The following is a 23458-nucleotide window of genomic DNA, read 5'->3' on the forward strand; positions in this document are numbered from 1 at the left end:
AAATTTTAAAAGGACCTTTTAAAAGTTTCAGTTTTTACATGAAAAACTAGACAAAGTTAAGAGATTTTTCTGTGACTTTTAAGAAGATAATTCAGAATGATTCTGCGGGACTTTCTTCAATATGAATTGTTGTTTAATAAATTTTGCGAATATCTCAAAAGTTGATATTTATTATCAAGAAAATATTTCAAACAAATAGGATTTTTCCAACATGTTTTCGTAAAAACGAGCATTGACGAACAAACAGGCTCCTAAAGCTGGCTTTCAGTTTTATTTCTGAAAACGTTTTAAATAATAAATATAATCTGAAGCGGAAGTCAGTTTAAAAATTATTTTTTCCTTGATACTGAAGTTTTTTCAGTTGCGACCAAAGTTGTACGAATAAGAAAATGATGCAAAAATTAGTTCATTACTTTAAAACGTTGTTGCGATGAACAATTTCCAAACAGATAGACAACTAATAATAAAAACAGATTTGCGCACTTTCGTAACACTTCATTCATGACAATTATAGCGATTATATCGGGACTGCTAAGGCTTATTCAAAACGTTCACGAGTTAATCGTTAAATTCAGTAAGTACCGAGGGATTCGGTTGTACACATATCACATCAAGTTCAGTTTAAAGATATAAAGTTATTCAAATGAATCTAGCACACAGACGGTACCTGCAAGTACCTGCTGGATTAAGTTCAGTCAGTTGAGATTTGCAAGTGCAGTAAGGTTTACAGTAAGTAAAGTTGGATAACATGAAACGGCCAACGCAGATAACTATAAAAATGAGAGATAGCAACAAGAGTGAGTGTTAAAGGAAATACAAGTTTACATGGGCATCCCTGGGGATCGGTGACTCCTCCACCACATACCCCCGTCGGCAAGAATTTTAACACAGTTAAATTTTATTGGAGTTTTAAAAGTCATTGGGGTGAATGCTGGAGATGGAGCTTTTTGCAGGCGAAGCTGATGTGGGGGCATGTTCTTCGTCCGTGTTCACCGGGGGCATATCTGCGGTTATCTCTTCTTGTATGGCACCGGGGCTGCCGTCGATGTTCTGTATTCCGTCGTTGTCCGTGGTTTCGTCGATTTCGTGGGCTCCATCGTTGTCTTGGGTTCCATCATTGTCCTGCGTTCCGGTATTTTGCGTGTTCTCAGAAGAGTCCAGAAACACAACCTCAATTTGTCTTATTGGAGTTTGAATAGGGAAGTCTTCGGTCGAGCTGTCACCTAGGGTTATTACTTCCTCATGGCTTGGTTGTTTCCAGATTTTGTCGATGATTTTTTTAGTCTTGGGGTCGATTTTATGGTGCATTTGGGTGGCGAATAGGAGCAGGAAGGATGGCTTGGAAAGTCGTGGCTTTGGCTGTTGCCAGTAGTTGTTTGTGTCTGCTCATTTTCATCTTGCATGAAATCATTGGGGTTGGACGACTTTATGATTTCGAAGGGCGGAGTCCCTGGGGAGTCGGACTCGATGTTCATTATTTTCACCGTTGGTGAAAATTTGAGCTTGTTTTTGTTGATGCTCGTGTAGCTTTTGTAGTCCGAGGAACTGGAGTATCTGAGTTTTTTTTTGTTTGTTGCATTTTCTTTCGATTGCTGTAGTGCGGCCGCTTTTGTTCGAAGACTGACGACGTGGAGGGTTTTGTCAAGCGAGCTTTTGCGTTCTTTGACCATTGGGGTCTTTTGGTTGTCCCTGGGGATTTTGGTTGCACTTGGTTCTGTCGCGAAGGTTGTTTGAACGTTGGACGAGGGCGTTTCTGTGCGCGCTGATTCTTACGTGCCATTGCTACCACTTCCGCATGTCCCATAGGCGTCGTATTTATGACGCTTTCGGGTTGTGGTACTGTGGCCGCTTGCAGGGGTGCAGACTTTGATTGTTTGGCTCGTACCTTTTGTTATCTGGCTTGTTCGGCTTTTTCTTCTGAACAGAATTTTCTTATTTTTTCCTGGTTACGTTTGTTTTCGCCGACTGTTTTACATGCTACCATATGTGTTAAGCGTGGTTTTGGTTCTGGTCCGCGAGGTATAGTTTCGGTTACAATTGCTAAGTCGTTCTTACTTGTTACTTTGTTTTTTCGATTATTAGTATCTAGTGTTATTGTGTAGGGGGAATAATTCGTGATCGTACCGTCTTGTATAATATTCTATTGCGGTTTTAGGGTTCCCCTGAGTTCTGGTGCTTTTCGTGCTATTGTCTTACGTGCGATTTTTTTTCTATTATATATTATGGTGGACGTTTAACACCGAACGTTGTCTCAAGTTTGCCGGGTATGATCCTACCAGGAACGCGCTTGTGGCTAAGCAGCGGCGCGTTCTCTGAATCGTCAGTGTCGCTTGCATGAGGTGTCGGCTGTGACTGGGCTTTGTACTGTATGTTTGTTTCAGGCTCGGAGTCGTTATCACAGTCCCCCATGAATTCCCTGGGGAGCGCTGGATGCCGTAGAGTCGCTTGATCTGAAGCAAATTTGTTTATTTGTTTGTATGATAGGTTTTTGCGTGACGTTTTGGTTATTATGTTAAAGAAGTCTGTATTTGGGGTTCTACCAAAATGTGCTTCGAATGGTTTAATTTTGGTTGTTGTGTTTGGAATAAGTCTTATTGATTCTATTATTTTGGCTACTATTGTGGCTAGATCAGAAGATGACCATAAGGGATCATGTTCCATGACCGCGATTCTCCTTTTTATTGTTTGTATTAGCCTTTCTACCATACCGGTTGCTCTATGATCTTCCGTGGGAGCTAGGATTAGTTTGATATTCTTGTTTTTGCAGAATATTTTGAATTCTTGAGCTTTGAATGCTTGTGCCTGTCCCGGGGGAGACACCTGGGAGTTCCGTGAAAACGACAATATTCTTCTAAACAGTTTAAAGCCGTTTATGTGTCAATCTTTGAACACTTGAGCGTTGGGGTATTGGGTTAGACTGATACTGATACTAGTATATAGTAGTTTTGTTTGTTTTCTCTAAATGGTATTGGTCCTGCAAAATCTATTTGGACCTCTTCGTTTGGTTCTGATAATTTAGGTAGTATCCCTTGGGATTGTTTTGGAATTAGTGGTTTTAAATTTTTACCTTTTTTGATACAGTCTATGCACGATTTTGCTTTTGCTGTTACATCCCAGTGGATTTGTGGGAACCACACTAGGTCCGCCAGACGCAGCATTCCTGTTTGTCCCGGGTGCGTTTGGTGTAATGCGTTAATTATTAATTGTTTTAGGGCGGCCGGAATCATGAGTCGATTATCGTACAATACACATCTAGTTGGTGTGATGGCTAGGTCCCTTTTAAAGAATAAAAGTAGGGGTTGGTTCATTTCAGCGTTTCCCAGTTTTTTTCTTTGATGAGTTTGATAATGGGGCTCATGTTTTTGTCCTTTTGGGTAGCTTCTGCCAGGAATTCTTCGCCGAATAACTGGCATAAGTTTTTCCGGTGTTGCTTTAGAGGAAGATTGGGTCTGCTGGGTCTGGTCTTAGGGCCAATCTACCTAGGCTTTTGATGTTTGTTTCATCCGTATGTGTGGCAATTTTGTTTTGGCTGGGTTTCATTTTTGAATTCAGTTTGTTTGGGGCTCGCTTGCGTTTTTAATTGATGGTTCAAATATATTGTGTTTTGGGCGACTTCTTGTTGTAACTTGAACGGTATTATATCCCTGGGGAAATTTTTCAAAGATGTAACTGAAGTGGAGTGGATGGAATATAGGTAATTGGAATTTGATGGTGATCCCTGGGGATTAATTGTTAATGTATAATGAGTGTGTTTTGAATTAGTATGATTTAAATTTGATTCAATTGAAGAAGGAAGAATAAGCGACTGTAAATTGAGTGGATTAAGGCGAAAAGCGCTGTCGTAATTATTACGCGTGCGGATTATTATTCGCTGTTAAGTATTCTGTCTGGTATTTGTCTGACATTATTCGCGTAGCCGAAATGTGATTTAAGGAATTTTGTGTTAGGCTGAATTTAAAGTTGTTTATTAAATTGACTATGTATTGTGTATCATCCGTTGAAGGTGGGGGAGGGTTTATGTTTCGGGTGGCGGCTAAAGTAATCTGCGAAGCCCATATTTTTCCCCGGGATATGCTCTAGATTAAAATTGAACGGTAATAATCTGTCTACCCATCTAGTTAGTCTACTTTGATGTTTTATTCCCTCGGTTTTCATTACGAGCTGTAAGGAGTTCCCGATGGTCCGTTTGTAGTGTGAATTCCGTACCATACAGATAGTGTTTAAAATGTTCGAGGGACCATACTACGGCTAGTAATTCTAGTTCGTTTGTACAATATCTAGATTTGCGGTTGTTGAGGAATCTGCTTGCGAAAGCAAACGTGTGCCATTCATTATTGTGTTTTTGTTCAATACTAGCACCTAGTCCTTTTGCGCTAGCGTGGCATTTGACTCGTGTTTGTTTTGTAGTATCGAAATGTTTGTTTTCGATTATTTGATGTATCTTGTTTTTGATATTTTGAAACGCCGAGCTATGTTCTTTTTTCCATTCTAGTTTATTGTTGTTTCCCTCGGAATTTTTCTTTAGTAACGGTTGGAGTGGTTCCGATAGTTTGGCGAGGATCGGAATCAATTTTGTAAGGTGGTGAACGCTCCCTAGGACTGACCGTAATTGTTTTAGAGTTTTCGGGTTATCGAGTTTTGTTATGGCTTCTGTTTTTGTTATTAATGGTTTGATTCCGCATGGAGTTATTGCGAAGCCCAGCCATTCGATGTCCGAATTTGCGAACTCACATTTTTGTATGTTAATTGCGAGGCTTTTGTTGTTTTATTTTTTGAGCATTTTGTCTTGTTCTTTTTCGTGTTCAATAATTGAGCCTTTAGTGATTACTAGGTTATCGTCGAGAAAAGCGAATTTTGAGGTTATGCCTTCCAATGTTTTGTCTATTGTTTTTTGGAAGGTAGCAGGCATCTCAGTGAGACCGTAGAAGCCGTTCAGGAATCTATATGTTCCTGTTGCTCTGCCACCGAGGATACTTAAGTTATAGTGTTTTGATATGGAACTGTCTAGTGGTATTTAATTGTATGCATATTTGAGGTCTATTTTTGAAAACCGGAAGGTCCCTGGGGAATTTTCCCTTTGCGTGGTTTTGTTTGAAAATTGACTTTGCGACATGGTTTTTTGATTTTCCAAGTCTCGTACAGAGGTGGGGGTATTTATTATGTAACCATTTGATAATGTTTTTCTCTGTTTCAATTGACGTAATGGAATTAATTGTATTGCCTGGGGATTTACGTGGTTGTTGCTGGTGGTTGATTCCCAGTTTCTGCAATATGTCCCTTCCCATCAAGTTGTTCGTTTTATGGCCTACCACAAGGAATCGACAATGTTGGGCTGTCCATGATCCAGAATGTAGGGTCAGGTTCAGTTCTCCTTAAATCTTTATAATGTTATTGTTGAAGCATTTGTATTTTGTTTGGCTGGTGTATGGTTGGAGTCGAATTTTGGGGTTCTGTTCCACGATTTTGTTTGCTTGTTCTATTGCATAAATGTCCTTGGTGATCCTGTATCGGCCAGCCATTGTATTGTTAATTTGTTTGTTGTAGTTGTTTCTACCCAAATTTCTTTTGGTAGAGCTGCGTTTAGTTGTACATTGTAGACTTCAGTGAATGTTTCAGGGGCAATATGATTGATGTCAGCCCAGTCCTCTGAGAACTCTTTTATATATAATGCGGATTCCGGATCGACTGATTCGATTTCTTCTTCCTCTTGTTCTTGTTCGGTTATGAGCTGTTCCTGGATTTGGCACACCTTAAGTTGACTACTCTGTCCCTTGGAACGTTGGTAGGCTCCTCTTTGCGGCATTGAATTCCGGGTTGGTTGGTGGGGGGGGGGGGGAATTTTGGGCCTGCACATTTTAGCGAAATGGTCGATTTTCTTACAGATGTTGCATACGGCTTGTTTCGCAGGACATGTGTTTATGTGACCTGCTGAGAAGTTTCCTCCGCATCTCCAGCATTGTTCTTTTGTGTTGTTTTGCTGGTTTTGTTGTTGGTAGGGGCGGGTTGCGGGGCGTGCGTTGTTGTTGATTGCGTTAATCTGATTGTTCCAATTTGGCGCAGAGGACCGGAGAATTTCTTTCTGATTCTCTTGGCCTCTTTCTCTAGACAACGAAAAATTCAAGACTTGTGCTGGGGAACGCACTCCCGAAAGCAATTCCATCTGAATTGTGTTATTCATTTTAGCAATGAAAAATCCTTTATGAGGTCTTCCTCTACATTCCCCAGGGCTGTTTTTGAGCCGAGTTCTCGCAATCAGCTACAGAACGTCTCCAAATTTTCGTTTGGATTTGGTTGAACTGTGATCAACTGGAATCTGTCGAAAGTTAGATTGCGTGGACGAGTGAAGGTTAGACTCAGCTTGTACACGAGTTCGTTTGTGGAACAGTGATCGATCATGGTATGGGGGTTTTGCTGATGGAAGATTCGTGTAGCTTCTGTCCCTAGGTACAGATATGTCAAACTTTGGACTTTCAAATTGGCCTCGTCCCACGTATACCTGTCGATCATCGGTCCCCTGCTTCTGATTTGCTTGCATTCATTCTCCCAGTCGACCTTGCGGTGCTCGTTTCTTATTTTTCTTTTTCTCTCTTCATCTTCGCTTGCATTTTCAACCCTTTCTTCGAATGTTGGCATTACAGGGTAGAAGAGATCGTTTGCTGTTGGTTTTAATCTAAGGAGTTGGTCCACAAGCATTTTTCTTTGGCCATTACTGCCATTTTAAATGTGGAGAACCACGTCTGCCACTCGTTTGTTGGATAGGCTCCGCTTTCCCAATGTAGGGGTACACCAATTGGTGATTTCATTGTTGACTGCGCCATGTTATTCAAAACGTTCAGGAGTTGATCGTTAAATTCAGTAAGTACCAAGAGATTCGGTTGTACACATATCACATCAAGTTCAGTCATCACAGTATCACATCAAATTATTCAAATGAATCTAGCACACAGACGGTACCTGCAAGTACCTGCTGGATTAAGTTCAGTCAGTTGAGATTTGCAAGTGCAGTAAGGTTTACAGTAAGTAAAGTTGGATAACATGAAATGGCTAACGCAGTTAACTACATAAATGAGAGATAGCAACTAGAGTGAGTTTTAAAGGAAGTATAAGTTTACATGGGGATCCCTGGGGAACGGTGACTCCTCCACCACAGGGACAATTTTATTTCAATTATAAAATAACAACAGACCAATTTTGTTTTTAGATTGGGATTGCGAACTGAATAAAGGCAATTAAAAATAGGAAAAGAATTAAAGACTTTTTCGCACTTACCAAATTTTGTTTTCATCCGTATACTCAAAACAAGGCAGCTCGGTAATATGCGATTGCACATAAGGTTCCGACCCCGCTCATCCACAATTTTGGCATAATTGTCTGCCAAATGAAGAACAGATGGAAAAACACAAAAAATTAAAGTAATTTTCAAGAAAAACTGGTGTATGAACGAAAAGATAGCCTCCAAAGCAAATAACCCAGTGGAGTAAAAATGATGCATTAGATTGATGAGATATGCCGATATTAAGAAAGCGAGAGAAAGCGATCGGCAAAATCAAACAACAACAACAAACATTAATTACATCAAAAAAATTATGTCCGTTTTAATAAACAAAACCTAATAATAAGTCAAAATAGCGTCAGATAAAACTGAAAATAAGCAAAAATTCTTGTGATTCACCAGAAAAAAATAGATTCACCAGTTCATAATAAAGCCTGGCATCAATTAGACAAACAAGAACAGAAACCTTAAAGTTAGAAAAATCGCTGAAATTTTTTTAAAAAAATTATTTATTTCAATGGAATGAAAACCATTAGGAATCAACTAAAATATCCCATTGCTTTACAATTAACAATCTTCTAAAAAAGGGAAATCAGAGCTCCTGGTATTCATTTTTTTATGCAGTTATAAAAAGAACAACAAATAGAGAACAAACTAAAAATCAATTAAAATTTGCCAGAAAATGCTTTGGAAGCCGTAAAGCCATACTTTGGCCCCCAAAATATTTTCGATTGCAATTTTGTCGAACACCAATGATATATTATGTGGCCGCTCATATATGAAAATAAGCAACAATTAGACAAAAACAAAGAAAAAAAAGCAAAATTATGTAATACTTGTTTTTTTTTCGAAAATTTTTTTTTTCCAAAGACAAGAAAACCATTAATTGCAAAATAAAAAATTTGAATAGGTTCGTTCATTCTTCCAAAGAAAACCCTTGAGACCTGCAATTATCCAGAATATGTATTACGTCTACAGAAAGAACGTCAAATATGACAAAAATCAAACCCGTGTGGAAGCCAGTAAAGACTTAACTAAATCTCTTAAAAGATTAGATTTTGTGACACCAATCCCTTTCGACACCTTCCCTTGAAATGTTTTATGTGACCTCTCATTAATGAAACCAGGTTACAATTAGACCAAAGAGAAAAAAGCAAAATTATGTAGTACTTGTTTTCATTGAAAAAAATTTATTTCCAAAGATATGAAAGTCATTAATTACAAAATGAAAAGATTGAAAAGATTCGTTTATTCTTCCAAAGGAAGCCTTCGAGACCTGCAACTATCCAGAATATGTGTTACGTCTACAAAAAGAACGTCAAATATGTCGAAAATCAAACCCGTGTGGAAGCCAGTAAAGACATAACTAATTCTCTTAAAAGATTATTTTTTTAAGACACCAATCCCTTTCGACCCCTTCCCTTTAAATGTATTGTGTGACTTCTCATTAATGAAACTAGGTTACAATTAGAGCAAAGAGAAAAAAAAGCAAGATTATGTAGTACTTGTTTTCGTCGAAAAAAAATTATTTCCAAAGATATGAAAGCCATTAATTACAAAATGAAAACATTGAAAAGGTTCCTTTATTCTTCCAGAGGAAGCCTTTGAGACCTGCAATTATCCAGAACAAATCTTAAGTCTACAAAAAAACGTCAAATATGACAGAAATTGAAAATTAATTTACTTTTTGTGAAAAACCCGTGTCGAAGCCAGTAAAGTCATAACGAATTCTTTAAAAACATTAGATTATGTGACACCAATCCCTTTTGACACCTTCCTTCCCTCGACAAAAATAATGTCATCTTTAACCTTTAATTAACGAGACCAGGTAATAAACAGACAAAAAAAGTAACAAAATTGCGAAGTTGAAATGTTTTTTTTTCATTTTGGAAAACAATTGTTTTCAAAGTCATGAAAGCCATTATCTATCTTCTAATATCAGAACATCGGCTCATCTACTCTTCCAGGAAAAACCAATGAAACAGTTCATTGTACAGGAAATTAAGTACCACTAAAAAGACAAAGTAAAAACGACAGTTGAAGACAAAATTAAAAAATTCAATTAAATTCTTCGAGAAAGTACTGTCGAAGCGGTAAAGAACCACAATCAAGTATTATCAATTGTGCGTTATTTTGAACGCAAAAATTGTGATATTTGAACTGACATTAACTGATAATTTGACAAAAAATAGAAAATATGAAAAATCTATAGGGCAAAAACCTAAAAACTAAAAAAAAATTGTGAAATCTAGTAGTATCAAAGCCAGAACACCATAACTTAAGGCGTAAAACCGCAATAAAGACTAAATATGAATTCAGCAGAAAGAAGGAGCACTCTTTGATTGCTGACACTAAGCTCAAGTTGACCAAACTAAGAAAAAAGTGGCGGCAACTTTCAATAAGCCATTTTTCAATTAAAAATCAAGTTTTTTAAAAGTCAAAACGACCATAAGTTCTGTTATTTATTTAATATAAATAAGATTGAATCATTTTTAATAAAAAAACCGACTGACGACAATCCGAATTGTTTTTGGATTTTAACGGTCCAAGATTGGTATAGAACTAGTCCTGCTAATGCTGAATGTCAATTAGGAATATTTAATTTGTGGAATGTCAATGATATAGATATTTTGTTAGTTAATAATCAAAAACAAATGCTGCGTTTTTGATAATCAACAAATAATGTTAGAAAAAAACGGCAGACTTTTATTTACAGAGCACTCTCGACGGAAGTTGAAGTGGAATTACCCCCTTTTCAGTCTACAAAGATTGTTTTAGTGGAGTTTGGGTGTGCACTTCCTGCAAATTTAATCAGAGTGGACTATAGAAACTTATTTTGTGCTGTTTTTGATGAAAAATTCTGAATTTTGTGAATTATTTAGCGGGAACTTTTGACAAAAAAACTTCAACGAAAATAGCCGACAATATATTTTGTCTTTAAGCATAGAATCAACAACAATTTCTTGAAAATTTTTATCAAATTTGGCGAAATTTTAGTCAAAAATTCCGAAAAAAGATGAATGAAATCAACGGAATTCACTCCAATTCCTCGAAAGTTTAAACCTCGATATCTCCCTGTCAAAAACGAAAATCAAAAAAATCTTTTTAATTCCATATTCTACGCTGGACAAGCTTTCTAATGATACCAGTATCAACTCCCACGATCTTGGATCTCATAGATCTTGGTAGAGCATCATAACATTTAGTCTGCGATGTTCTGATTAGAGGTCACTTCTTTTCGAAACTACTGAGCACACTTACGAAAAGCATTCGAGCAAAAACATACATAACGTGGTCGATGTTTGAAAAGGCGAACTTCAGAAGTTTTGACGTTTTGTGGAAACGAGTGGCATTATTTCGTTACCATTTTTTATTTTGCGTACCCATTATCCAAGTTGAAATAAATTACACAATTTCTCGATTTTGATCATGCAATTTGCTAAAAAGTTTATTACCCGAATTTTCTCAGTAAATATTTGAGCCCAAATTCAAAGACTTAATTGTTCTTGTCCACAGTGCTCTGGGTAATTTGAAAACCAATAATTTTCTTCCTAATCCACAAATAGTTTCAAGATGGATTTTTTAAAAATCAATTTCCAATTAGGTTTTTTTTCTCATTTTGCTTTAGTTGACACTGTTTTAGTTATCACATACTGCATGTGCATCCAAACTTGAAGAAAAATTGAATTGAATTTGCTTACTAAAAAATTGAAATAAATTTGCTTGATAAAAAATTCGAATTGAAATTGCTTGCCAAAAAACTTGAATTCCTTTTACAAACACGCTTAAGACCCTAATTTTAGAATATTGTCGTGGAAAATGCTAACAAAATTTAGTAAATTCACTCAATGACCCCGTAATGTAAGTGTATTTCACGATTGAAATCAGCTTCAAGAATATTACGCAAGTGCTCGTCACGGATCCACCAAAAAGCAACCACAATTTTCAGAGCGTTTTCACAATCACAGATTAAGCTCAGAGAAAGTTTTTTCTGTTTTGTATAAAGCCATGACAAGTATGAAGTATCACATGATGATAATACTCATCAGAGTAAACACAGAATGTGAAAAATATGGTTCAGAAAAGATTTTTTCTTGGACTCAAGTTCGGGCATAGGGCGGTGAAGTTTGCAACCTCCAGGGATCTAATTCTGCTTGTTTGTCGTTTTCTGGATGGTAGGTAGGCTTCTGTTTGTCAGTTTGCTAGGAGTAGACAACCCTAACCCTAAAATGTCACTTTTTTAATTTTCAAAGCACATGCTGAAGATTCGTTCAGAATCTGGTTGTAATATCTTCACTAATTTAATATTGCTAGCATCAACGTGATTGTTAGCGTTTCATTTAACTTTCAGTCTCAACTAAATTGAAAATCAATTGATCTTAAAATGTCACAATAGTTAAATTTGTTTGTAAAATTGTTAAATAGTGTGCTGTGTTGTTGTTGTTTAACAAACCACAAAACATAAAGTTTTTCGAAATTCTCTTAGAAAAACTTTGACGAAAGACTAGGGAAGATAAAGAAAAATATTAACTCATTGTTCGATTTGTATTGGAGCACAGAAAAGAACTTAGAAAATATCTTAGAGCTTAGAAACTTAACTTATGTTGATAAACTCAGGAAGAAAACAAACTTACCAGATTTATAACGACAACTGCAGCTCACAATTTAGAAAATAAATGTAAATCAGTTGAGTTCTGTATGTTTGTTAAATATTGATATTTATCTACTAATATTGAATAGGAAACGCAACTTTGTGAACCATCTCAAGTGAAGTAAGTTTTGCATGTAATAATGAAATGACGCCCACTCATACGCCCCAAAATCGCCTGATTTTTGATACAATAACCTTTTAACAAATGTACACTGTAAATGTTATATTTATCTTTTAGTCTATATATACCGCTGATGTTTGCTAAAATCTTCACAATTTTCTTCTCTTTTGAATCTCCTAAAATTAATTCTTATTCTCTCAAATATCTTTTGAGCTTTAACAGCTTCAATCTCTAAAGTGCCAAAACTCGTCCCGCCTCATCGGGGTTGTTGCGCTACAGTGTTCGTAATCCTGCTAACAGGTTATGAGCCCAGCCATAAGACCGTTGATACGCTAATAGAGTTTTGGTTGAGATTGAAGTGTCAGTGTTGGCAGTTTTAGCTCTTCTAGATTGACGAGAGTTTTAAGATAAAAAATTTGAGATTTCCCTTGTAAATAAAAGCTAAATCAGAAATTAAGAAAGAAAAGTTGAAGTTTAAACTTCATAATGGAACCATCAAACAATAGTTTGAAGTGGATGACGTTTAGCGGGTTGGCTGAGGACTACCCAACATGGAGCACTCGTTTCTCTGCCTTTGCACAAACCAAGGGCCTCTTCGAAACGCTCACAGACACAGTTGAGCTACCTGACAGGCCAACACCACTGAGGGAAGATGCCAATGATGAGCAAACGCGGGAACACGAGGCACAGACTCAAGCTAGAGCTACAGCTGTACAGGAAGATGAGAGCCGCAAAAATCAAATTTGGTGCTACCTGGCAATGAGGCTAGATGCCAGCAGCCTAATGCTCATCCGACATGACTGTGTGAAGAACAAGGGTCTTGGAGATGGCCAGAAAGCGTGGAAACTTCTCCAGCAACGCTTCAGAAGCGACGAGACAACCACAGTCATCAGTCTGATGAGGCAGTTGGCCAGACTACAACTTCGAGAGGACGAAGCCATGCACCAGTACTTCATCAGAGCGCAAGAACTGGTCACCCGATTGCATCATGCTGGTGAGGAGCTTTCTGAGACGCTGTTTAATGCAATGGTATTGAACGGACTTCCACAACGATACGAGCATTTTGTGGTCTAGGAGAGCTTCAATCCTGCAGAGAACTTTGTGGAACTGAGGAAGCGTCTCACCAACTTTGAGGAGAGCCGCAGACAGAGAGATGATGTGGAGGAGGATCAGCACGTTGCCATGTCAGCAAAGAATGCTTCTCATCAAATTGGTATACGCTCCTCATTCAAATAACATCCTAGGAAGACTTTTTCTAAGCCTAGTAGATCCAAAGGCCCTAGATTGTGTTTTGTATGTAACAAACCCGGGCATTTAGCAGCTAGTTGTTACAAAAAAGACAACGCTGTATGTAGTATATGCAAGGCTAAAGGTCACCTAGCAAGTGCATGTAAACATCAACAAAAAATTCCTCATAAAGGCTTAGAATCTAGTTTAAACGCTGACAGCTCATTTGAAGTTTCAAAAACCGATTTAGTAGTAGATTCAGGCAGTACTGATCACATGATGATAGATAAAACTTGGTTTAAAAATTACCAAAAACTAGAAACCACAGTTAACGATCCAGATGGAGGGAAAACAAAAGTTGAAGGAATAGGAGATGTAGATGTAGAAGCACGAGACACTAAAGGTGTGCTACATAAGTTGACTTTTGAAAAAGTTCTGCATGTACCAGAGTACAAAACAAACTTAGTTTCGGTTTCAAGTTTAGTTCAAAAGCAACACGAATTATTTCACACAAAAGCTAAGTCAGTTCTAAAACTCAGAAGCAAAGAAAGCTTCAGACAGATAAGAAGAGGCAAATTGTTCTTCTTACCATACAGAAAAGAAGAAAAGCACCACTTTTCAAACTTAAGTGGGGGCACGTGTCAAGCAAAACTTTGGCACAAAAGACTTGGACATTTGAACTTTAGATATGTAGCAAATACAACAGACGAAGCTTCCCAAGCTTCAGATTTTTGTGAAACTTGTGCTTTGGGAAAAATTTCGAAAAAGCCTGTTCCAAAAGTGAGCGATAACAAAGCAACTCAAAAACTAGAAAGAGTTTACTCTGACGTTATTGGACCAGTTAGTCCATCAATTATAGGTGGCAACAGATATGCAATTAGTTTCATAGACGAATTCAGTGGCTACGCAGTAGTAAAATTTATGAAATACAAAACGCAGGCCTTGCAAACTTTCAAGGAGTTTGTTGCACAATATGGCCGACCAAAAATTTTCAGAACTGATAATGGAACAGAATACAAAAACAAAGCCTTCAAAAAATTTTGCATAAGCAAAGAAATAGCCCGTGAGTTCACAGTTCCTGAAACACCCGAGCAAAATGGTGTTGCAGAACGTTTTAATAGAACAGTAGTAGAGGGTGCAAGATGCCTTCTAATAGATTCAAAATTGCCAAAAAGCTATTGGGTTCGAGCTGTAGATACAGCATTTTATGCTAGAAATTTAGTTGTCAAAGACAAAAATACAAAATCAGCCTTTGAAAAATTTTTTGGCAGAAAACCGAGAAGCGACCATCTAAAAGTATTTGGTTGTGTAGCCTATTCAAAAAAATCGTGATGCCAGTAAGAAATCAAAGTTTGATCCAAAAGCAACAAAGTGCCTGTTCATTGGTTACTCTGATAACACAACAGCTTATCTGTTGCAAAACATAAAAACTAGGCAAATTTTCACTTCTAGAAACGTTAGGCTCAATGAAAAAAATATACCAGGTTTTCATAATGAAACCGAAGATATAGAGGACAGCTTTCTATATCTAGACTTAGACGAAGTAAGAGAAGAACTTCAGGATACAAGCAACTCAAGTGAGTTAAGTTCAGAGGTTGAATTAACTGAGACAGAGAGCGTTCAAGAAAGTGAAAACAATACAGAAACTGAAGTTGACCAAGAAATTAAAGAAGAAAAACCAAGTCCTATTGTCAAACAAAAATCCAAAATTAATGTAAAGTTTAATCCAAATGTTGCAGTGAAAAACATAGAAAGAAAGCCTTCAAAAATTCCATTACCTGTAGAAAATTCGCAACAGAAAAAAGTAAAACCACCCTCAAGACTGCAAATGATAGGTAAGCTAGGTCAAATAGCAATTCCTTCAGGAGACCAAAAGACCTTCCAACTTTGGTCAGAGTACGATGAAATGAAAAGATTGAGAAAGGAAGCAGCTCAAGATAGAGAATTTAAGCGAAGTGATAGGTCTAGAGCGCCTCCGGAACGTTTTGGTAAAAGCTATTCTCATGCTGTACAAAGCACATTAACAAAAAATTTCATCGAGCCTGAAAACTTTGAAAACGCTATTAATTCTGAACAAAAAGACAAATGGCTTGAAGCAATGAAAACAGAGATAGAAAGTTTATATGAAACACAAACTTGGGACTTAGTTCCATGAGAAAAAGGACAAAATATTATTCCTGGCCGATGGGTGTACAAAATTAAACAAGATTCAAACGGAAATATCGATAAGTTTAAAGCTCGTTACGTAGCAAAAGGTTTTAAACAAATTGAGGGAATTGAATATTCGGATACCTTTGCTCCCACAAGCAAACCAGAAATCTTTAAAATTCTACTAGCTTTATCAGCTATCGAAAACTTCTTTTTAAAACAAATGGATGTAAAAGCAGCTTATTTGCATCCTAAAATAGACGAAGAAGTCTATCTAGAGCAACCAGAAGGTTTTGAAAAGTTAGACAGCAATGGCAACAAGTTAGTTTGTAAGCTTAAAAAATCAATATATGGACTGAAGCAAGCAGCCAAAAATTGATATCAGGAGCTTTCCAATTTTCTAATTCAGCAAGGTTTTGAGAGAAGTAAACACGATTACTGTCTTTTTCTTAAAAACAAAGAAGATGGAAAACTTTATGTTCTAACCTGGGTTGATGACTTAGTCATAGCAGGAAATAGTCAAAATGAGATCGACAAATTGAAAAGTTCACTAGAATCAAAGTTTAAAATGGACGACAGAGGAGATCTTGAATGGTTTCTCGGAATGAGAATTCTGAAAACAGAAAAAGGAATAACTTTAGATCAAGAAAAGTACACTCAAAACATTTTAGAACAGTTCAATTTGCAAGACTACAAACCAAGCAAAACGCCAGCAGAAAATAACCTAAAACTTGAAGTAGCTCAGGAAGATTCAGCAAGAGTAGATTCACATGAGTTTAGAAGTCTAGTCGGTTCATTAATTTACCTAGCTAAGCAAAGTAGACCAGATATCATGTGGATCACAAATGTCTTATCACGCTTCATGAATGACCCAACTGTTGAGCATTTCAATGCTGGCAAGCGCGTGTTGAGATACCTACAACATACTAAATCTCTTAGACTCTTTTTCCCATCAACCAGCAACAGCACTCTATTTGGCGAAACAGATGCAGACTGGAGTGGAGACGTGAATGATAGACGATTGACCACAGGATACTATTTCAAGCTGGGAAACAGTGGGGAATCTGTCAGTTGGCAAGTCAAGAAGCAACCGACAGTATCACTCTCATCTTGTGAAGCAGAATACCAGGGTTTGGCTGCCGCGGTGCAAGAAGCCATCTTCTTGCGTGGTCTTCTTAGAGAATTGGGGTACGAACATTTTGAGCCCACAAGCATTGGAGAGGACAACCGGAGTTGCATAAAGCTTGCAGTTAACCCGGTGCTTCACAAACGATCAAAACACATCGACACGAAATATCATTTCATCCGAGAACGAGTTGATGACAAATCAATCAAATTGATCTATACGCCAACAGATGAAATGGCAGCAGATCTTCTGACAAAATCTTTGCCACAGCAGAAAGTAGAACAACATCGAAAACAACTATTGGGCAAATCCAGATTCTTACCTAGCGGCAACAATCTGAGTGGGGGTATTGGAGCACAGAAAAGAACTTAGAAAATATCTTAGAGCTTAGAAACTTTACTTATGTTGATAAACTCAGAAAGAAAACAAACTTACCAGATTTATAACGACAACTGCAGCTCACAGTTTAGAAAATTAATGTAAATCAGTTGAGTTCTGTATGTTTGTTAAATATTGATATTTATCTACTAATATTGAATAGGAAATGCAACTTTGTGAACCATCTCAATTGAAGTAAATTTTGCATGTAATAATGAAATGACGCCCACTCATACGCCCCAAAATCGCCTGATTTTTGATATAATAACCTTTTAAAAAATGTACACTGTAAATGTTATATTTATCTTTTAGACTATATATACCGCTGATTTTTGCTAAAATCTTCACAATTTTCTTCTCTTTTGAATCTCCTAAAATTAATTCTTATTCTCTCAAATATCTTTTGAGCTTTAACAGCTTCAATCTCTAACGTGCCAAAACTCGTCCCGCCTCATCGGGGTTGTTGCGCTACAGTGTTCGTAATCCTGCTAACAATTTGCATTTTCTATTTGCAAATTTGTTTTTTTTGTGGAAATTGACCTATTTCTGCCTGTCTTATTTTTCAGGGTGAATAATTAATTCCATGTGAGAATTTTTGTTGTTTGGTTTTTTTAAGAGTTTGGGTGCAAATTGGGAATTTCTTGATTCAATTCAATTTTGTTTTAATTGTTTTTAGAACCGGGACTCTTTCAGGAGATGTATTTGTTCACGATTATTGTAGAGACTCTTGTAGAATTACCACATTTGTCACTTTTTTTACTGTTTTACTACTGCATTTTGGGTTTGGTTGTTTTTAACCAGGGTTTGTATCCGAAATTTTTCTCAGTTTTTTTGTGCATAGATGACTTGGCCTTTTTTTTCTTCTTGTAGATTTTTTAGTTACAAGATATCGTTAACTGGGATCGTTCAGTTGTCTAAAAATCAAATGATGGAGAAACCTGAAACGTTTGCGCCTCCAATTTAAATTTGAGTGCGGTTTCTGCTTTAAATTGTAACCAAGGTTAGCTAATCAATTATTGCTTCATAAGAGCTTCCCAGGTTGAGGTGCCAGACTGAAAGTCGATATGTCCAGACCGTCCCAGACGGAAAGTGTCTATGTCCAGACCCTCCCAGACGGAAAGTGCCTATGTCCAGACTTTCGTGCGTTCAAAATTTTTCGTGCGTTCATTTTCTTTTCCAGACCGTGTAATTTTGAACGCACGACGCCACCTTGTTCGTTCATTTCGGTCTGGACATATCGACTTTCGGTCTGGGACCTCAACCTTGGTTGTACTAAGAAATGATTTCTCATGACTGAAGACAACACCATTAGTTCAAAAAAATTTTGTAGATTTTTATAGCTTTATATTGTTTTTACGTTAAGGCAGTTTAAGCACAGTTGTGAGCATTGAAGCATAGCTGGATGAATCTGGAACAAGACATTTAGAATAGGGAATAGAGTTTTATTCCATTTTTTGGAACTTGTAAAATGTTTGGCCGGGAAAATAGGTGCTATTTTAGTTTACAGCAGAACAATAATTATGGTAAAGAGTGTTCTGGATTCTTTTTTGTCAACAACGATCTGGCAGCTTAAACTTCTGATATATTGAAGACCAGAAAGAATGCTGAACAACTTCATTAAAATTTCGATAATGCAGTCTCGAAGTTTTTTAAGTTTTGTATGATTAACATGAATTTCAAGTAATTTTCAACGTAGGAAACAGCAACCATTCTTTCATCAAAATGCTTATAAGACCCATTAGAATATTACCATCGCGTGTCTGCTTTTTTTTGTTGTTTTTTTTTGGTTTTGAAGCTAAATTTGAATTTTTTCTAAGTTTCAGGAGTAAATAAATTGTAAATTTATCTGAAGTTTCAGGTCATCGATTCATTCGAGCGAGTTTCTTTAAATTTTTGACAAAACAAGGAGGCTCGTTAATGTGCGTCCGCACATGATGTTCCGACCCGAGCTTATCAACATTTTTTACTTAATTGTCAACCAAATCACGATATAACAAAAATAGATATTTGAGATTAAAAAAATCGTTACACAACCTGACCACTAATTGAATTACATAATGCCATGCCACATTACAGCACCAACGAGATCTGCCGTTAAAGAGACTACGAGAAAAAAAAAAACAAAACAACAAAAATAGCAAAAACAAATTTCACGGCAAAAACTGAATATCAAAATTTAAAAGCACCTAATAACAAAGTCAAAATGCATTCAGATGAAAACTTAACTACACAAACTTATTTTTTCCTAACTATACAGCAGATGGAAATTTTTCTTAATGAGACTTGGTAACAAGTCGACAAAGAGAACGAATAACGAGGAGAAATTCAAAAATTTTAACACAAGAAATTTCAAAAGCATTAGTTTTTTTAAAAATAAACATTGACAAACTACTAAAAAGTTATTACCAACCACAAAAATCTGTCTTTGATTAGACTAAGCCATAAAAACGGACTAAAGATGCAGAAAAACTCAAAAAATTACAAAAGATTTGCGAAAACGCAAATTATTGATATTAAAATTATTAGCTATTATCTGAATATTGTGTCCTTTAGTTCAATTGTTGATTCTACTATTTCAGCCAGAGGATTTATACTGAGATATTAACTAAGTTTACCTAAGCCACATTTGAAAACCATTGGGATCCGATATTGTGCGATTGTGTTGAAAGAAGAGAAAAAGATACTGATCACTCAAAAAACGTTTATAAAAACGGATATTGTCCAACAAACAAAACGTCAGTGACAAATCAAATAAGTAGATATGTTATTCTTTGAAATACAAGAAAATGGACGGGACCTCTCATTGATGAAAATAAGTTACGAGTTGACGAAAGAACAAAAAAACTGAAAAATTTGAAAAACAAAAAATGAAAAATGAAAATTTTATATCACAAACTCTAAGACTATTCACTATAAAGAGTGCTTCGGGTAAAATTATTTATTCCATCTTCAATTACAAGCTTATGCGACTGGTCAGCAGTTTACGGCTACCTAAAGAACAAAAAAACAGGAAAAAAACAGCAAATTCATGAAAAAAATTGAGCGATAAAAGTGTCGATGGCATTAAAAAGCGGACTTTTCAATAAAAACTTTTCTAGTTTCAAATAATTTTTTTGACAGCAATGGGATTCTTCTTTTTGAACAATTTAACTTCAAAAAAATCAACAAATATGAACAAAGACATTAGAACCACAAAATTTTTGAGAAAACTCGTATCGTAGTATCAACGCCATAAAATTGAATAGCTTTCAACGGAAACCAGTAAGTACGCTAAAGCCAGTAGATACGTACTTTGATGAAACGACAAGGTTGTTTGCATTGATTTTTCACCAATAAACTATTACAACACGTCATTGACTAGGAAAACAACAACAAATACAGGCGAAAACAAAAAATTCAGGAGAAAAGTGCCTGAAGAAAGTGTCGAAGCAATTTAAATCATAAGCTCTGATCTGAAAATTTATCTATGATCCATTTAACGTCTTCCGTAAACCTTTAGTTACTATCAGTATTTAGATAATATGCTAAGATTTCAAAAGGAACCAAAAACAATCAAGTATCCAAAAACTAAAAAATTTTGAAAACACGTGGAATTGAAGTCTTAAAACTATTAGGTAGAAGATAAAACCGGAAATCAGATTAATTTTGTATGCAGTAGTAAAAAAGGGGGTCTTGTCAATACTGAGAGTGACTATCAGTTCACGAAAAAAGTTTAAGATTGGTTAAAGTTTAAAAAAAGTTCGAAAAACTATTTTTAAGGACTTAACAGACATTAAATTCAATAGCTTTCAACGGAAGTCAATAAATACACTCCGTTATGCCCCGATGGGAAGAAAAGGATATTTGTCATGCATGGTTAATCAATAAGGGATCACGATAAGTCTTATGACTAAGAAAACAACCACAAAAGCAGACAAAAACCAAAAACTCAGTAAGAAAATGCGAGAGGAATTTGTCGGAGCCATTTAAAACATAAGCTTTTCTCTGAACACTTCATCTCTGATCCACTAAACGTCTCTTTTAAGACAATGGGAGCTATCAATATTTGGTCAATGTGATAAGAGTTCAAAAGTAACCAATAATACGAAAAAATCCAAAAATCTGAAAAAATAATTTTTGAAATCTTGTCATTGAAGTCATAGAACCAATAGTTAGAAGATAAAACCGGTAACAAGATTAATTTTTTTTGCAGTAAAAATCAAGGAGATTGTGTCACTACTGAGACTGACTAACAGTTCAGGAAGAAATGGTAAGTTTGGCTAATGTTTAAAAAAAATTCGAAAAATTATTTTTAAGGACTTAACAGACATTAAATTCAATAGCTTTCAACGGAAGTCAATAAATACAATCCGTTATGCCCCGATGGGAAAAAAAGGATATTTGTCATGCATGGTTGATCAATAAAGGATCACAATAAGTCTTATGACTATGAAAACAACAACAAAAGCAGGCAAAAACCAAAAATTCAGTAAGATATTGGGAGGAGAATTTGTCGGAGCCATTTAAAACATAAGTTTTTCTCTGAAAACTTCATCTGTGATCCACTGAGCGTCTCTTTTAAGACAATGGGAGCTATCAATAATTGGTCAATGTGATAAGAGTTCAAAAGTAACCAATAATACGAAAAAATCCAAAAAATCTGAAAAAATAATTTTCGAAATCTTGTCATTGAAGTCATAGAACCAATAGTTAGAAGATAAAACCGGTAACAAGATTAATTTCTTTTGCAGTAAAAATCAAGGGGATTGTGTCACTTCTGAGACTGACTAACAGTTCACGAAAAAAGTTTAAGATTGGTTAATGTTTAAAAAAAATTCGAAAATTTTTTTAAGGACTTAACAGACATTAAATACGAAAGCTTTCAACGGATGTCAATAAATACACTCCGTTCAGCCCCGATGGGAAGAAAAGGATATTTGTCATGCATGGTTAATCAATAAAGGATCACAATAAGTCTTATGACTATGAAAACAACAACAAAAGCAGGAAAAAACCGAAAATTCAGTAAGAAAATGCGAGAAGAATCTGTCGGAGCCAATTAACACATAGGTTGTTCTCTGAAAACTTCATCTGTGATCCACTGAACGTCTCTTTTAAGTCAATGGGAGCTATCAATATTTGGTTAATGTGATAAGAGTTCAAAAGTAACCAATAATACAAAAAATTCAAAAAATCTGAAAAAATAATTTTTGAAATCTTGTCATTGAAGTCATAGAACAAATAGTTAGAAGATAAAACCGCTAACCAGGTTAATTTTGGTTGCAGTAAAAAACAAGGGGATTGTGTCACTACTGAGACTGACTAACAGTTCACGAACAAAAGTTTAAGATTGGTTGATGTTCAGAAAAATTTTTCGAAAATTTATTTTCAAAGTCTTAACAGCCATTAAAATCACAGCTTTCAACGGAAGTCAATGAATACGCTAAAGTATAAACCAATGTGAGGAAAATGACGTTTGTCTATTATAGTTAATCGATAAGACATCACAATAAATCTTATGACTATGAAAACGACAACAAAAACAGGAAAAAACCAAAAATTCAATAGAAAAGCGCGAGAAGAACGTCGAAGCCATTTAAAACATAAGCGTTTCTCTGAAGACTTCATCAATGATCCACTGAACGTATTTTCTAACCCAATGGGAGCTATCAATATTTGGATAATGTGGTATGAGTTCAAAAGTAACGAAAAATACGAAAATAACCACAAAAATTAAAAAAAAAAATGAGATCTTGTGTCATTGAAGACATATATCCAATAGTTAGTAGATAAAACTGCTAACCAGATAACAGTTGTTTGCGTAGGAAGGAAGAGGGTCCTCTCATTACTGAGACTGACGTACAGTTCACGAAAATAAGTTTATGATTAGTTAAATTTCAAAAAAAAACCTTTCGAAAAATTATTCTTAAAGTCTTAACAGCCATTAGCTGTCCTCTCAAAGCACTAAACGAAACATATTGCACTTTTAGTAAACGAATTTATGCCAAAATGTTCCAAAAAGTTAGTAATTTCTCAAAAAGAATATCAAATTTTCATTTAAAATTACAATAACTCAGTGTCGAAGCCAAAAAAACATGAGCAATTCCTTGAAAACGAGTTTTTTTTTGTTGATTGGGCTTGATTTGACTGTGAATGAGGTTTATCGTTAACGGAACCTCGATATGAAAAGTGACTAGTCTCTAGGTGACTTAAAAAAACAAAAAAAAGTTTTCTAAAAAAGCTCTCAAACAGAATTCGATTTTTTTATAGCGAACTTACATATGAGACCGGAACTAGTCTTTTTATTGCCTTCAGACTATTAGGAACACACAATTGGTTCATTTTGTGGCATGAAATAAAAATTTCTCTACGATGAATATATCGATCGGTCAAAATTGACTGAACAAAAAAAACCCATTTGAGTATATAGTTCCTCCCCCCACAGTTGGGTCGGAACAATAATGACAATATTTCACCTTGATGCATCATTTCTCTGCGTGGAGCAGACTGGATTTATGTTATCCTTAAGACGTCTGACCAAAGAAGAGTTAGAAG

At 35.9% G+C, this 23458-nt stretch overlaps 1 protein-coding gene across 1 annotated transcript in view; it reads right to left on the bottom strand.

Annotated features, from left to right (window-relative positions):
- The window catches only part of LOC142352294 (xaa-Pro dipeptidase-like), a 453762-nt gene that overhangs the window by 71089 nt on the left and 359215 nt on the right, over positions 1-23458 (bottom strand). The gene's annotated exons all lie outside the window — the stretch shown is intronic.

The sequence above is a fragment of the Convolutriloba macropyga genome, chromosome 13, assembly GCF_964194025.1.
Source record: "Convolutriloba macropyga chromosome 13, txConMacr16.3, whole genome shotgun sequence".
NCBI lineage: Eukaryota > Metazoa > Xenacoelomorpha > Acoela > Convolutidae > Convolutriloba > Convolutriloba macropyga.